This window comes from Physeter macrocephalus, chromosome 20, assembly GCF_002837175.3.
Source record: "Physeter macrocephalus isolate SW-GA chromosome 20, ASM283717v5, whole genome shotgun sequence".
Taxonomy (NCBI): Eukaryota; Metazoa; Chordata; class Mammalia; order Artiodactyla; family Physeteridae; genus Physeter; species Physeter macrocephalus.
Window position 1 is genome coordinate 105,803,596 of NC_041233.1, and position 17,369 is coordinate 105,820,964.

General features: G+C 37.7%; 1 long non-coding RNA gene across 1 annotated transcript in view; it reads right to left on the reverse strand.

The window, feature by feature from the left end:
• LOC102991663 (uncharacterized) overlaps nt 1–17,151 on the reverse strand; it is a 69,517-nt gene extending 52,366 nt beyond the window's left edge. Inside the window, exons 1-4 of the long non-coding RNA XR_008616090.1 lie at nt 16,702–17,151; nt 16,440–16,552; nt 13,042–13,089; nt 10,588–10,823 (exon numbers count right to left, since the gene is read on the reverse strand). This is a non-coding gene — a long non-coding RNA (uncharacterized lncRNA). The remainder of the gene's footprint in view (nt 1–10,587; nt 10,824–13,041; nt 13,090–16,439; nt 16,553–16,701) is intronic.
• Between the last annotated feature and the right edge of the window lie 218 nt (nt 17,152–17,369).

The window sequence follows — 17,369 nt, forward strand, 5'->3', positions numbered from 1 at the left end:
GAGAAAAACAAATACCATATGCTAACACATATATATGGAATCTAAGAAAAAAAAAATGTCATGAAGAGCCTAGGGATAGAACAGGAATAAAACACAGATTTACTAGAGCATGGACTTGAGGATATGGGGAGGGGGAAGGGTAAGCTGTGACGAAGTGAGAAAGTGGCATGGACATATATACACTACCAAACGTAAAATAGATAGCTAGTGGGAAGCAGCCGCATAGCACAGGGAGATCAGCTCGGTGCTTTGTGACCACCTAGAGGGGTGGGATAGGGAGGGTGGGAGACGCAAGAGGGAAGAGATTTGGGAACATATGTATATGTATAGCTGATTCACTTTGTTATAAAGCAGAAACTAACACACCATTGTAAAGCAATTATACTCCAATAAAGATGTTAAAAAAAACAAAAAACAAACAAACAGTGCATGTTCCCTCAACTTATTCAGGTGTCTATTTATATGTCACCTTTGGAGAAGCCTTCATTGATTGTCCTAGCTAAAAATTTCCCTTTTTCATCATCTGCTCTCTCCTTAGACCCTGCTTTATTTTTTGTAGAACTTAGCACTGTCTGACATAATTGTGTGTGTGTGTGTGTGTGTGTGTGTATTTATTTTCTATATCCCCAGACTAATCAAGTGGTAAAGGGGAAGGGGATGATGGCAGCAGTATGCCCTACAAAGAAAGAGTATTTTATCACTGACATTGTTTAGAATTGAGTGATATTAAAAAATGACTGACTTTTGGTGGGTTATTTTTTTTTAGTTCTCTACAGACAGTGCACCCTTTATTACCTGCATTCACGATGGACCGCTCCCTCCGTTACACCCTTAGTGCACCAACGTAAACCACACTACAACAGAGATAGCTTTTGGTTTTTTTCATGGCTCTTTCCCATGTTAGATAAATGAAAGGTCAGTATAAGCATTTTGGAAAATAAATATTAACATTAAAAAAACAGACAAAAATAGCCACTCATAATCCCTTCATTGAAAGGTTTAAATGGTTTTTTAAAACATTTTAACATGTTTCTTCCACTTTTCTATGTATTTTTTAACATAACTAAGAGCATGAAATGTACTCACATACCTGCAATTTAATTTTTTTTCCTTAATAATTTCCAAGTAGTTAAGTGAACACAATCTGAAAGCCAACAGCCACAGTTCCAATCCCTAATCAGCCACTTACAGTCTTGTGAGCTCTTAAGTCACATACTTAACATCTTTGAGCCTCAGCTTCCTGATTTTAAAAATAGGCTAATCACATAACTGCCTCTTTGGGTTGTTACAAAGATTAAGTGAGGTAATCTATGTGCCTGGCTTGTGGTAAGTGAATGTTAGTTTGGGGATGTGCATCCTCTAGAATGGTCTGCAGTGATCCTAGCCTCTGGGCATTTGCATCCTTGTGTAATCTCCTGCCTTTGAGTTTGGACTGTGACTCAGTGCTGGAGAAATGACTAGTGATGCACAGCCAGAGAACAGAATATGGCAAAAGTAATAGGGATGTCACTTCTGAAAACTGGTTACAAAGAGACTGTGGCTTCTGTCTCATACACCCTCTCTTGCTCTCTCCTTAAACTCTGAGGGAAGCCTGCTGTCACAGGTGAGCTGTCCTAGGAAGAGGTTCTTTGTGGCAAGAAGCTGCCAACAGCCAGCAAGAAACTGAATTCTGACCACAGCATCAACGAGCTTGGAAATGAATTCTCCCCTGTTGAACCATCACATGAGACCACAGTCACAGTCCAAATGGTTTACAACATTGTCAGAGACCTCGAAGCAGTGGCATTCAGATAAAACTTGCCTGGATTCCTGATCCACATAAACTAAGAAATTAAAAAATGTCTGTTGATTTAAAATAATTTCGCATTTTTGAGTAAGGTGTTATGTAGCTTTTATGAATGGGCAATTTCAGATATTGCAGAGTGTGGAGAGTCCTCTGGAATGTAATACTTTTCTTTCCCACCAAGTTTTTGAAAAAGAGATATGAAACAGGACTGGGAAATGGGAAATCAATATACCTTTTTTTTTTTATTAGTAAAAATTAAGCTTCGGTATGTGGCTTAGTGTGATAGCCAAATAATCTTTCTAACTGAATCTCAGAGGTAGGCAGACTTAGAACCCTATCTTGGACAGCACTGGGTGAAAGAGCCTTTCTCATGTGGCTGGGAAGAACAGAATCTAGAGAAAGAGTCTGTTACTGGGGAGAAACAGAAAGAAGTCTTCTCCCAGCAGCCAGATACCCAAAGGAAAAAAGGGTAGAGCAGATCATGTCCAGTTTTGCATCCGAAATTTACCAGTTATTCCAGGGGCAGCATGAGTAATGGGGCAGAGTAAACCCAGGAGGCAACTACCATGGAATTCCCTGCACCTAGAGGGAACTTAATCAGTATTAAGTAGTACTCCCTAATTTTAACCTTTACAAACTACTTATGAATATCACTGTAATAGTTGTACCATATTCATCATGTGGTTGTATTCCAATTTATTAAACTAATCACACATCTTGTTAGAAATTTAGATTATTTCTAGTTTTTAGTGTTATAAGTATTGCTGATATGATGTCTTTCTCCTTATTTCTTCAGCATAACTCCCCAAAAAGAGAGTTGCTAACTCAAAGTTTATGAGCATTTACATGTTTCCTCTGTATATTGCTAAATTGGTCTCATAGGTCTGATTAATTTCCACTCCCTTCAGCAGAGTATAAAAATGTGCTGACACTTGAAGCCTTGGATTTCAGACTTTATTTAATAATCTGTGCTAATTTATAAGTGAATCATATCTCGTCCTTATTTGAATTTACAATTCCTTGATTATTAGTAAGGTTGAAGTCTTTTCATTGTTAATTGGCCATTTGTATTTCCTTTCCTCTAAATTATCTGTGCGTCTGGTGCTCGCGGATCCGTTGGCATCATCCACCTCTGTCCTTAGGGCAGACACTCAATTGCCCTTCCTTCTGGAGCAGTGTGATCCCACAGAGAAAAGGGCCTGGGAAAATGCACTGAATGTTTTGGATTATTCTTAACATTTCTATAATTCCCTTTTTTTAAACAATTTTTCTAGAGTGCTTCATACTCTATTATGGCTCGTAATAACACTGAATGTAGCATGATACATATCAGGTTTTGTTCCAAGGGCTTTGTTTACATTAATGCACTGAATCCTCACACTGACCTTATGAAGTAGCTACTATTTTTTTTTAATAAATAAATAAATAATTTATTTATTTTTGGCTGCATTGGGTCTTCATAGCTGAGAGGAAGCTAAGGAGAAAAAGTACTGAGTATCTGTTTTGCCCCAGGTAAAACAGATAACAGGCGGCAGAGCTGGAAACTAAACTCAAGAGCTTCCATGCCAGGGTCCATGAGCTTATCCACTAACCCACCCAGTACAACACCTTGGTTAACCCTAGAGGATAGTGGACTCAATTTTTCCTAACAAGTCATCCTCAATAAATAACATGTTTGCACATTAAAATGATAAGGATTCTACCTCACTCTGATAAGGTTTTAATAATAAAATGATTGTTTTCAAAATTGAAGAGCTTCTATTTATAATAGCCAGGACATGGAAGCAACCTAAGTGTCCATCAACAGATGAATGGATAAAGAAGTTGTGGCACATATATACAATGGAATGTTACTCAGCCATAAAAAGAAATGAAATTGAGTTATCTGTAGTGAGGTGGATGGACCTAGAGTCTGTCATACAGAGTGAAGTAAGTCAGAAAGAGAAAAACAGATACCGAATGCTAACACATATATATGGAATCTAAAAAAAAAAATGGGCTGAAGAAACTAGGGGCAGGACAGGAATAAAGACGCAGACGTAGAGAACGGACTTGAGGACATGGGAAGGGGAAGGGTAAGCTGGGACGAAGAGAGAGAGTGGCATGGACATATATACACTACCAAACGTAAAACAGATGGTTAGTGGGAAGCAGCCGCATAGCACAGGGAGATCAGCTCGGTGCTTTGTGACCACCTAGAGGGGTGGGATAGGGAAGGTGGGAGGGAGACGCAAGAGGGAGGAGATATGGGGATATATGTATATGTATAGCTGATTCACTTTGTTATAAAGCAGAAACTAACACACCATTGTAAACCAATTACATTCCAATAAAGATGTTAAAAGAAAATTGAAGAGCTTTATTTCTTTCTGATTATAAACGATGTGTATATTTTGATGTTTAAAGTGTTCAGGGAGTGCAAAAAATACAAAGAAAAATTATATAAATTCATCCTCCAGAAGTAGAAAAAGTACAGTGTAAAAAAATGAGAGTAATCTGAAATTCTATTTTCATATTGTTGCAACAAAATCTGATGGGGTTTAAAAGCATAAAATCCTACTTGCTGTAAAAGATTTTCACACCATCCTTTGACTATATATATTACACTGTAACATTTAGATGTTACCAAAGAAACATATATATTGGGGGAGATTTAATTATTTAGGTACAACCATCTTAAATTCAATTATAGAAAGAGATTTCACTTAATTAAAGGGATGAAACAAAGCATTTAAAAACAGCCCAGATAATCTAGGATATTTGCGTTGCTTCCTGTAATCCTATTTCCCCTTCTATTTAGAACACTAATTTGTTCCATTTACATTAACAAGAAAGAACTTACCACACATTTAAGTTAATCAAACTTACATAGTAAATCATGGGTGAATACAATTTAGGTGTACACTGCATCCCTGAAGCAATGCTATTAAAAACTGATGATTTCCACTTTACTGAATGCTCTAAAAATTATGACAAATATTTAAAATCGATTGATTTTTGGTTAATGGGACTATTCAAAAATCATACAATCCAAAAACTAAAAGGATAAGCACACTGTTCACATTTATTTAATTTTAAAAATTTAAACAATAATTTTTAAAGTCTAAAATAGTCTTTATTTGAAAACCCTTTTAAACTAAACATTGACTATGCTTCTAAAATCATTAATTATCTCTTGCCTTAATTGTCAGTGTTACAAAGGGGGAATTGATCTCAAATATATATTTTCTGGTCCTAAATTAGTAGCTATTTCACCTGTTTCAAAATACTGTGAAAAATTACACTTCACAATGTAGGGACATAATATATTCAAGGCAAGCACCATATCTTTATCCTCTTGCGTAACAATACACCTGGTTCATAGCAGACACGCAACCTATAATTGTTGCTATGTTTTCTATTTAAAGGTAACTATATTATATCTGGAATATTTTCTGTTTCATATCAGTATATCACTAAACTTCTCTTTCACTAGGTGTTCAAAATACACAGCCTTAAGAAAAAGAAAAATATGATCAACTATTTTGGTAGCAATCAAATGATTCCTCTGTACTTGACCTCATTTGAATCTCTTTGATTAAAAATCAGATATTTGATTGGCCTTAAACTGTAGGGTTTTTTCCTTTCTCTGTTTTTATTTTCTCTATATTCCACCCAATGTGGTTAAGTACTGAGCTATAAGAGAGTTGCATGATACAGAAAAAAGGACAGAACTAAGGTATAGCCTAACTTTACCTCTTACTAACATGTAACTCTGAGCAAATTTCCCATTTGCAAAATAATAGGATCTAATATTATTTCCTCATAACACCACCTAACAAAATCATAACACTAAGTATCATCATAATATTTAATAGCTGCCACAGTCCTTGTCTATTTTTAGGTATTGTGTAATTTCTTTTCAACGTTATTTTTATTTCTAATTATTCAAGGTAATCAAATATGTGCTTTTTTCGAAAATAGACTTCCACAAAAAACAGAAAAATTCTAAAAATGTGGATGGGAAAAGCCTAAAAGGATAAACATTTTGGAAAAGTTGACAAAGAGTTGAAATGTTCCAAATAGATGACATGATGATGAGATATTAGGTGACAGTGAGTAAGTACCATCTTTTCTATTTCTGGTTTTGTTCAGGGCCAGCCAGGGAACACGAGGGAATCAACAGCTCCCGTGATCTTACACTGCCTACCTCCGTCGCTGGGACAGAAGGTCCTCTGAAATGTCTCTCGTTACTTAGAGAAACTGGGTGCGCTCTAGTCAGTGTTAGGCTAGGCTGTAACGTGGTGTGGGGAGGGGTCGTCCTGGCATTGGGATGCTTTGGATTGTCTCGTCAGCCCAGCAGCCATGGAGGACATTCTGTGCCGAAGCCTGGACCATGGTGCCTCAGAGCAGCTATGCCCAGCCTATGCTGTGGATAATCACAGACTCCATTCCTTCTCTGATGGTTGGCCTTCTATCACATCTACACCGAGTGTTGCTTAGTGTTGGTGTTGAAACCAAGTTGTATAAGCCTTAAGACTCACTGATTTTTTTAAAACTGGCTGTGCACATTGACATGAATCATTACTACTTTGCTGGGCAACGACAACAAAAAACCCTGGCCAATATATACGTTTTACCAACTTACAAACTAAATTGATGATTTTTTTCCTTAAAAAAATAAAACCAGAAAATAATTCAAGCAGAAGCAAAACTATATGTGTTCTAAAAGTATTAGTCAGTTATCAAAATATTCTTCAAAATGAAGCCAGACTAAACCTATGCTTTATTAAGTAGAAGTCCCTCAGTAACTCAGCTGCCTCCAGATGGAATTCTGTCACGCACCCTTTCTGAGCTCTCCATGCTCAAAGACTGAAAACTCATCAAAGTCCGATGGGATTGATCTCTCCACCATGAAATCTTGTATAATTTTCTCAACTGCAATTCTCTCTCCCATCTGGGAACTTATTAAAACATATCATCAAGACTTCTTGTGACAATCTTTATTAAAACAATATTAACAAGGCATGTGCATTTACAATCCCTAAATCCCTACTAGGTAACAGCGTTCATCTGAAAATACCAGAATGCCCTACCAACAGTCCTGAAACAAGAGGAGCTTCCCTCCACCAAACAGCAATTCCAGAAGTGGACAGTACTGGGATCTTGCCTGACATCGCCTTCCCAGTGGCTAGATAGGGGAGCAACCCTAAGCACCATGTTTTCATGCAATAGTGTGCAAAGGCACTAAGCAGGTGACAGCATGGAAGAGAGAGTCTCCTTGCCCCTTTGTATCTTTGTAGGGAGGCCCTAGAAGTCTTCCTGTTTTATCTCATTGCCCAGTGGAGGTCATGCCTACTTCTGGAACATACCTCTGTACCCTAAGATCAAAGTACCTGAACCAAATCAGGGTTCTGGTGAGAAAGAAGAAGGTCAGAGGTAGGGTACTTTGGGATAGGCAATATACTGTACCTAATTTAGATCAACATATGTAATACAACAAACCTGTAAGATAGGGGAAGATTTTGATTTTTTTAACAACAGCAACAGCAAAAATCCCTGAGGTTCAAATACAGGAGTAACTTGTCCTAGACCATACTACTAGACAGGAGTGAAACAGGACTGAAATTCAAGTTTCACTCGCTCTAAATATTAGTTTCATTCTTAAGTTCATGTATTAATTCCCCTTTTGACTGTTAAATAATTTAACTGGAGTATGTTTGTTTCAGCTTTGTGTGTGTACAAATTTATTGTATAAATAAAAACTAACTCCCTCAACTCTATTCGGTAAGATATTAATTTCCATAAAGATATTGAAAGACAAGTAGAATTTACAATAGAAAGAGGATGGAACATCAAGAAAGAGTAAAGTTGAATATGGAGTAGGTAGGAGCCATGGGACTTACTGTATTTTAAAATACAAAGCCAGCTACTAGTTATATGGCAAGAAAATTATTGCTACTAATAACGAATGACAGTAATACACCAGCAGTTAGAGATCGTACAAATAGTCTTTTCTGTTAGCTTAATGATGTAGGAAACAAGATATTATTTATCCTAGTTTTGCTATTGGCTTCTACATTTTACTAGTAAAGTGTCTTAACAGATTTTAGGATCACTCGTGATTATCTAAATGGTGGTAAGAGACACCAACATATACATAAGACAGTGGGTGACCCAGAGACCTTTTACAATATAATGTTTTTGAGGCAGACTTGTTTTGCTTATACTAGTTAAAATGAGTTTGCTATTTTTGAGCACATTTCAGCTGGTCTAAATACAGAAGAGTCCCTGAAGGAAGCCATATTTAAATTAACTCTCCTCGGTATAGTTTTAAATTCTCACATTGACTGATTTTGCAATTTTTCTCACTGCCTGGTAAGGGCAAGAAATTTTGTACATCAAAATACTATGTTCGAAATTGGCACCGTTATTAGTTACTGCAAGGATTTACCCAACAATTATTTGTGCAATTATTTGTATTTTTTAAAATAAAATATCTTTCTGTTGAAGGAGCACTTGTGACATAGACTTCCATCATCAGAATTAATTAAACATCAAGAAAAAATCAGTGTGCATTCACAAAGAATCAGTGTTGTTTTTCACTTCAATAAAGTCTCACGTTCAAAGCTAGGATTTATGTAGAATTTCATTTAGAAATATATCTATAATCACTGTTTCTACCTTCAAACTGAACATAAGGCTTCAGGCTGCAGTATCTTACACCTACACATTACAGCTGCCTTAGTTCTCTCATCTCTTTTTCACTCTCTTCTTACCTTTAATTAAAATGCATTAAAGAAAGAAAAAAGAAACAAATGGTTGTAGAAAGTAGCATTTAAATGGAAACGATTTCTCTAAATACTGCTGTTTAGGAAATATACGGCATGGTGTGCAGCTTTGTAAGGCGTCAACAAGTACACACAAGATAACGTAAATATTATTGATTATGATGTTGGATGGAGTGAAAAGGACTGTTCCTGGGATCTGACTTCCAGATGGAACTTTTCAACATGTGAGCTAAAGCATCTCCTGAATCTTTCACTTTTTGAAATCATTTGTGTTTTCATAAAACTTACAAATGCATAAGTTACTTTTCTATTGCTGCTGTAGACAATTACTGCAAATTTAGTGGTTTAAATAATACAAATGTATCATGTTAGAGTTCTAGAGGTCAGAAGTCTGAAATGGTCCCTCTGGGCTAAAGATAAGGTAGTGGAAGGATTGCATTCCTTTCTGGAAGCTCTGGAGGACGATCTGTTTCCTTGTTTTTCCAGCTTCTAGAAGCTGCCCTTATACCTTGGCTCATAACTCCCTTCCATCCTCAAAGCAAGCAACAGCCAGTCAAGTCACATCCTATTCCTCTGACACTGGCTCTTCTGCTTTCCTCTTCTGCATTTAAGGACCTTGGTGATTACATTGAGCCCATCTGAGTAATCCAGGATAATCTTTTTATCTTAAAATCAGCAGATTAGCAAATATAATTTCATCTGCTACCTTAATTCCCATTGGCCATGTAATTTAACATATTCAAAGGTTGCAAGGATTAGAACAGGGACATTTTTTAGAGACCATTTTTCTGCCAACTGCAAATATAAACAGATATACCCCACTCTAATAAATTAGAGGTATAAATGTTCAGTACTCCAACATTTTCACTCATAGACATATTTAAAGATCTATAAATGATGCATATTTGAACACGTATATAACCTATGTATACAAATAAATATCACTTTTTATAATAAATATAATGGCATATTGATAAATATCCCTAAATAAAACAAGTCACGTGTTATATGTACAATAGTAAATCTAAGCTCTTTGCTTCACTTCCCTGGTTTTTGCCTTGGCTCCTGTATCATACTTTATCAACCTACTTGTTCTAACAAGGGGTTGACCATCAACCTCTCTTTCAAAAAACAAAGGCATATAATCACATTTGTACACATACAAACCCACTTACAAGCACACACCCACACACCTAATCAGGGAAAGTTTTTTCATCCTGATTTCCAGGGGTTCACCTTTTAGTTGCTGCTACTAAATCCACTCCCACGTTGTTTCCTGGACTGAAGCCATTCTAATCCCAGCGATGCCTAATTCTGATAAGAAGGTTATGGTTATACGTGCATGTCAAAGTCTGAGTCCCCTATGTCCCTTCAGTATAGGCATACACCTCGCATCCTGGTTCACCTTTCAGTATAGGTTCACACTCTGAGGAATCGCATAGCCTACCTCATATTTTGATTCTAGGAGGATCCTAAAATCCTGACTGTACGTTGACTACATTGGTTTCAGAATGTAAGATCTTGCACACTCAAATTAATTTGTGGCATGGCTATTGAGCAGAAAATCGTATTTATTACACAATGAGTTTTGTTCTATTGGGAATGGAAGAGGAGTTACACTGGCAGAATTCACTCTGTCTTAAATAAGTAACACGCTCTACCTAAAACAGCTGAAGAATGCTGAGCTTCTTAGGCAGCTGAATTCCCTAAAAATTTTATTCTTTGAGACATTAAATCATTGCAATAAATATTTACTAAACACATACTGTGTACCAGGCTTAGCTCTAGGCACATGGGATACATGAGTGTACATAAGGAAAAACGACCCCTGTCTAACATGTGTCATGTTGCAGAGCAGAGCAGTGCATTCAGGAAGCCTCACATAAAGGGCTTTGTCATAATAATCCATAGTTCAGGAAGGAAGCAAAGGCAGGCCGCCTTTCTCATGGTCTTGTTCTTCCCTAGGCTTGCTTCTCTTTCAACTTATATTTTATAATTTACCTTTTTCTGTGTTCTTTCATTATGACTTACCCATCACTAGAATGTAAGCTCCAAGAAGGCAGGAAATTTTATCCATGTTGGTCACAGCTGCATCTTCATGGCTCAGAACAGTGCCTGGCACATAGTAGGTTCTCAAGAATTTATTTGTGGAATGAGTGAATAAATAAGTGAACTTTGCCTTTTGGTCCACTCCTGGCTGCTCTCCTCCTTGGCTCCTGTGTCACACTTTATCCAGTTTCTGTGGTCTAAGTCTTCACTGGCAGATGCTGAACAAAGGAAAGGGAGTACTAGTACTTTTTACCTTTAGCTCTCATAGCCTTTATTTCTTCACCTGTACAATGAGACTATTATAAAGGTTTTATTACTTATCTACTGCTGTGTAATAAATGAACCCCAAATTTAGTGGCTTAGAACAATAACAATAAAAGTATATTATTTCACATAATTTTTATGGGCCAGGAATCTGGGAGTGGCTTAGGTGGGTTCCTAGAACCAGGGTCTACTAGTCAAGGTCTCTCATGAAGTTGCAGTCAGGAAATTGGCCAGCACTGTAGTCATCAGAGGCTTACCTGGGGCTGAAGGGTTATTTCTTGGGTGGCTCACTGGCAAGTTAATGCAGGTTGTTGATAGGAAGTCTCAGTTCCTCAATTTGTGGTCCTTTTCATAGAACTACCTAAGTGGCCTAATGACATGGAGATGGCTTCCCTCCGAGAGTAACCCAAGAGTAAGCAAGGCAGAATCCACGTGGCTTGTGTGATCTAGCCTCGGAAATTACACACCATCCTTTCTACAATAGTCTGCTTAGTTACATGGGTCAGCCCCGTTCACTGTAAGAGGAGAGTACACAAAGGCACAAATACCAGGAGGCGAGGATTATGGGGGATCATCGTCTTCAAGTCTGGCCACCAGAAGATACTGGACAAGATGGCGGCTGGCATTTAAGTAAGTCGTACATGTAAAGTACCTGGCATGGTGCCAAGCACACAGTAACTAGGAAGTGTCGGTTCTACTTGGTCGCTCAGGCTTCACTGAGCTTTTTTTTTTTTTATTTTAATAGTGGTAGGTTATCGCTCAGCGCTTTCTGTAGACGTCTGCCTTTGCCTATGGATTTTGTATCTCTTTCTCATCTATTCATTCATTCAACAAGTCTGCTGTCCTCAAATACTATAGACCTGTGACAACCTTATCCACCTGAATTATACATTTTTGGCACGAACCACTTGGTGAAATAATGACCCGAAATGGCTGGTCTGCCACTGTGGTATTAGAATGTGCTATTTCCTGGCACCTGTGCAATGATATTATCTCCTGGATTTCCAGGGTACACCTGGTGTCTGTCAGTGGTAAGTAAGTTGGTCATCTTCTCTAACCCGCTCTGATAACTTTGACCCTTTCAACATTACCTTCTATGCTTCCAACCTTTCTACACACAGAGAAAAATCTATCATGGCCTCAGCTTGGGTGTCATGAAAGCAGACTGCTGTGGTCTGAGTAATACAGAGCTGTGCAGAAATAAAAGGGATAAGCAAGCAGATGAGAACAAGTCTTTGACAGAGGACTGAAGACCAAGCTGGGAACAGAGAAAAAAAATCCTTCTAAAATCAACTTTTCATCAAACCTGAGATCAATTAGTGGGTGAAGAAGAAATTTTGTAAACCTCATTCCTCTTGATTTTTTTCAAACTATAAGCTGTTTATGAGTGCTCTCCTATAAGCATTATTCTGCACATTTGAAGAAACTAATCATAAGCTTCCCTTGAAGCCAGCACCTGTTCAATTCTGTATTGCCAGCAAGAGTGTCACAGGAGTAGAGGCCTCACTCCAGGGAGTTAGCAGAAGATTAAACTTCAGCCGGAATGTTGGGAGAAGCTGGTATGCTGAGTCAATACCAAGTACCAGGTTTAATTTGATGTTTTCCATGCACGATGAAAATTGTGGGTTTTTTCTAACTGTAGAACTATTGCCTCTTCTGCTTTCTTTTATGGGTTCCCTGTAGACTGTGTTTAGGCTCTGATATTTGAAATTGATCATGCAGGTTCTATTTCGAGGGTGATAATAAACCTGGTACAAAAGCTGGGGTTAGTGAAGGTGACGATTAACCTTTCTTCTAATACAGTTGATCGATTTTGCCTTGTGGCACCAACAGATTCCCAGTATGATCTACTGATGACTTCAACTTAAATATCACCTATAGATGAAGAATTAGAAATGGAAGAGAGATAGTTGTCTGAATTTTTGCAGGGAGAGCTAAAAAAGAGTTACCCCTCATGGTGTCCAGACTATTATAAATTTTGCCACTAAGGAATTCATAGGCCAATTAAAACCTTTTATTATCGGCCATGTATATAACATCACATTTCTCATTTACTTATGAAGGTAAGGATCAACATACTAAAAAACTTTAAGCAATTTTAAGATCAAAATGATTCTTGCCATTGTGTGGTGAAAAGAAGTTAAGTTTTGTAATTAGATAAACCAGACTTACTGTGCTGTCTTGGGGAGGTAACAATTTGAGCCTCAGTTTCTCTATCTGCTAAGAGAACAAAGAATTCCTGCATATTAGTTCTGTGAAGGTCAAATTATTTATCATCTGCAGCACCTAGAAGAATACTAGGTGGTTGTTGAATAAAATGTGAGTTCTCTTCTCTCTTTCTCGGAATGGTTTTTACAACATATGTACAGTTTTTCAATTTTTTTTTCCATTTCTGAGTCTAAAGAATCTCAGGTTTTATTCTCATTTGCTACAACAGATTTCTTTCAGATAATGCATTGGCAAGGTGACAGATGAGTTACCCAGTGTTTGACTGGGAAACAGATCTCTGAACTTCTTACTGTCATCTTAAAATGTGGGTGTAGATTGGATTACAACTGGTTTGGCATTAATAAAAATATATACGACAATTATAGTTGCTCTACATGGCAGCTTTTACTGGTGCCTTGTGACCTGTTTACTATCTCAGGTTGAAGTCCAATAAATTTCATTTTTGTAATAAAAAAAGTCTTCATATCCAAATGATTAGCCAGCTAGAAAAACTATAAACCTCCTAACTCAAGACTTGGGTAAGAAAGAGATTTGATGCTTCTTGTAAATTCTCCATTGCAAACAAAATCAACATTTGTGTGATATACGAATAACATCTTGGGACTTCCCTGGTGGTCCAACGGTTAAGACTCTGCACTTCCACTGCAGGGGGCACGGGTTCGATTCCTGGTCAGGGAACTAAGATCCCGCTTGGCAGGCAGCACGGCCAAAAAAAAAAAAAAAAGGAAGAAAAAAAGATTAAAAAAAAAAAAGAATCACGTCTTGACCAATTATCGATCATTATATACATGGCTTTAAATTTCTAAAATTAGGATTATAGGGCTTCCCTGGTGGCGCAGTAGTTGAGAATCCGCCTGCCGATGCAGGGGACACGGGTTCGTGCCCCGGTCCGGGAGGATCCCACATGCCGCGGAGCGGCTGGGCCCGTGAGCCATGGCCGCTGAGCCTGTGCGTCCGGAGCCTGTGCTCCGCAACGAGGGGGGCCACAACAGTGAGAGGCCCGCGTACCGCAAAAAAATAAAAAAAAATAAAAATAATAAAATTAGGATTATAAAGATATCCAACAAGGACCAAATGAGAACATGACACACGAGGGTAGCTTGATCTTAGAGCTACTTAGGAATTACTGTGTAAAGGAAACTTTGATTTCATGGGTTGAGAATAAGTATGCATCTTGATAGCTTAAAGCAACATTACAAAAGTGGACCCACGCTGTATCAGTATACTTACTCTTTTGTCCAAGTAGAAAACCAAACCTCTTATTGTTTATACCACACCTTTTGGGCGGTGGGAGGAGGAAAAGCAATTTATTTAAGAAATTTTAAAAATAACATTGAAAACAACTCGAAGCCCCAGGAAGCTAAAGGACATGGTAATAATTGTGCCTCCAGAATGAGGTAGCAAGAGCTGTATCTTTTACTGAAAATGACTGAGTTGGATAACAGTTGTAAAAAAACTCAAGTGTTTGAACATTTTACTACCTTAAAAATGGGAAAGACAAACTCAATTAGGTTTTTACTGAAAAGTGTCTCTTGTGCTAAAGAAATTAATACATATCCAAGGCTATGGCATATGTATGTTGTATTTGGAAGTATCCTGTTGTGTTTAATGCAAATTCTTAAAGTAATATATTCAAGGCATTGCATGCATCTCACCCATGGTGTAAATTTGGATTAATCAGCAAAACAGAAGGCCTGCTTTGTTCATGACATGAGACATATAATTTAACAGTCAATGAGTTAAAAACTGCTAATGGACTCAACTCAGTAAAATGTCTTTTTACACTAACCCTTAGTCAGTCTCCCTGAATTTGGTGTGCCAATGCATGCCTGGAAGGGGATGGAAAACCATGGCCTTCCTTGGCATGGAGAGCTGACATGGGTTTGACTTCTTGCTCAGCTGATTTTGTAATATTCCTTTCTCCTTAGATTTCCTGTCTTTCATGTTCTAAAACACTTTTTCTCTCTACCTATAGAATTTTATTACGAAAAGGTAACTTTAAAGTACAACGATAGTACGTTTCTTGAAGGAATGGTTTGGGGGGCTACAGGCAGTTAGGAAAATGTTTGTGTAAACATTTTGCTTTCTTACTAGAAACTGGTTTGACAACTTAAGTCTGGGTGTGTTGTAGGCAGATTTTATAAACTCAGGGTTGGGACTGCTAGAGAGGCCAATTTTATTGCTTTGGCCTTAGTTCTGGAAAGAATTACTTAGATTTTTTAATTATTATTATTGCTTGAAAATTTCACAATCCTCTAGGAGTTAAGTACATAGACTCTGATTATATGAGCCAGACCTGACTCTGACTCCTGATGCTGGCACTTCTTATGTGACCTCTGCCACCTTCCCTCTTTAAGCCCTAGTTTCCTCATCTGGAAAATGACATCATAATAGTATCTATTCCTCATGTTTTGAGGATTAAATTGGGTTTCCTTATGCAGTACAAAGCACATGTGATTCCTGCATATTAAGTTTGCAAAACTTTTTAGCTTTTTTACATTTATTCTCTGTAGATGTTGGTTTCGTTCAGTTCTTTCCTGAAGAGTTCTGAGCAGTTTTCTTGCCTTCTCATCAATTTTACTCTGCGAAAACAGCTCTTCCAGATACACAACAAAAGAGATCTGTGACTTTCCAGAGCTCCCTCTCTAGTGAGGATAAATATGCACAAAAATAGCTTCAAAACAACAGTGTAGATAACTGTTAGAGCAGAAATATAAAATCGTTAACTTTAGGAGTACAGGAAGAAGACCCGGCTGTATAATTTTCGAGTCCAGTGCAAAATGAGAATGCAGAGGTCCTTGTTCAAATTTCAAACAGCAAGAGCAGAGCATTAAGCCAAGCACTGACCACTTCTGAGCTTGGGGCCCTGTGTGACTGTGTTTGTCCCACACCTATGCATCTGGTCCTGACTGGATGGGCATATTCATTTCGAGCAAGAAAATTAGAGATCTATTTGTTGAAAGATCTAGCAGCTCAACTAGACCTTGAAGAATGGAAAGAACTTTGAAGAATGGGTAGAAGAGTCTGGGCAAAAGAGAAAATTTGTGTCAAGCCCCCATGGAATTAAAAATAGGTGTTTTTTTTGTTTTTTTTTTTTTTAAGAAAATGAGACTTATTGGGGAAAAGGAAAAGTGATTTGTCAATAGGAAAGGAAGGGAGATGGGGAGATAGTAGAACTAAGTTTGAATTTTTTGCTAAGAATAAAGTAATCCAGAGGATTTTGAGAATAGATACAAGAGCAGATCAATTTAGGAATGTCTCTGGTGGCAGAAAGACAGAAAAATTGATTTTATGAAGGAAGCATAGGCAGTAGGAACTTTGCAGGTGAAAGTGACAAATACCTTAACGGGGAAGTGGCAACCGTTCTTCCGTTTCTTTCCATTTTTCTGCAGTCTGATGTATGCTTTTTTCTTCTCCCACACGAAGCAACGATCTGTTTCTGTGTTGAAGACATCTTCAATTATACAATGCAGGCCAAAGAAAAACATAATGGAATTTTAACCAGATTGCCTTTTCTCTGTAGACAGATTTTCAGGAACATCTCCATTCTGGTTATAGAAGGAGAGCTTGAAAACACCAAAATGTGCATTAAAAACCTATCACCTTTTCTTGGTCTTTCAAACAGAACTGTATTCCAGAAACACCATGTCATTTTGTATTCCAGGCAATGCTCTGAAGACAACAAGGGTAAACCCCTGCCCTATCGATTGCTGAATAGAAGTGCAAGTCTGTGCGTGTTTGTGTGTCTGCCTCTCATCCTGACTGTCTTCAACAGTGGGAAATTAAAACCTTTTTCCTTCCTTTTGTTTTTTTTAAATAATAACTCAGCCTTGAGTCAGAGGTACATGTTCAGCCTCCCCAAAGTGCTGCTGTCATATAGAAGGAGTTCCTTAATTTATCACATCTTAAGGAAAGCTAAAAAGTTCAGGAGACAAGGACAGGATCAGGCATCCTCAGAGTGGCGAATGCACATGGGAGGCTGTAGTTCAGTATCTACAAGACACAGGGAATAGAATCTTATCCACGTTGCAGATTCCACTGAAACGGGAGAAAAGGATGAATATACATTAATGTCAATGGAAATTATTAAAATTACAAATTTTAAGGAAGAACTCTAAGGTAAAAATTCAGAAATTGTTTTTTTCTTTTGTTCCTCCATTAAACTTTTACTATCTCTGTTAAACTGGGCAAATGACCTAAGTCTCTCCAAGCCTCAGATTCCTTACCTGTGAAAGGAATAGGTACTTGCAAAGGTCTCTTCAGCATTAGAA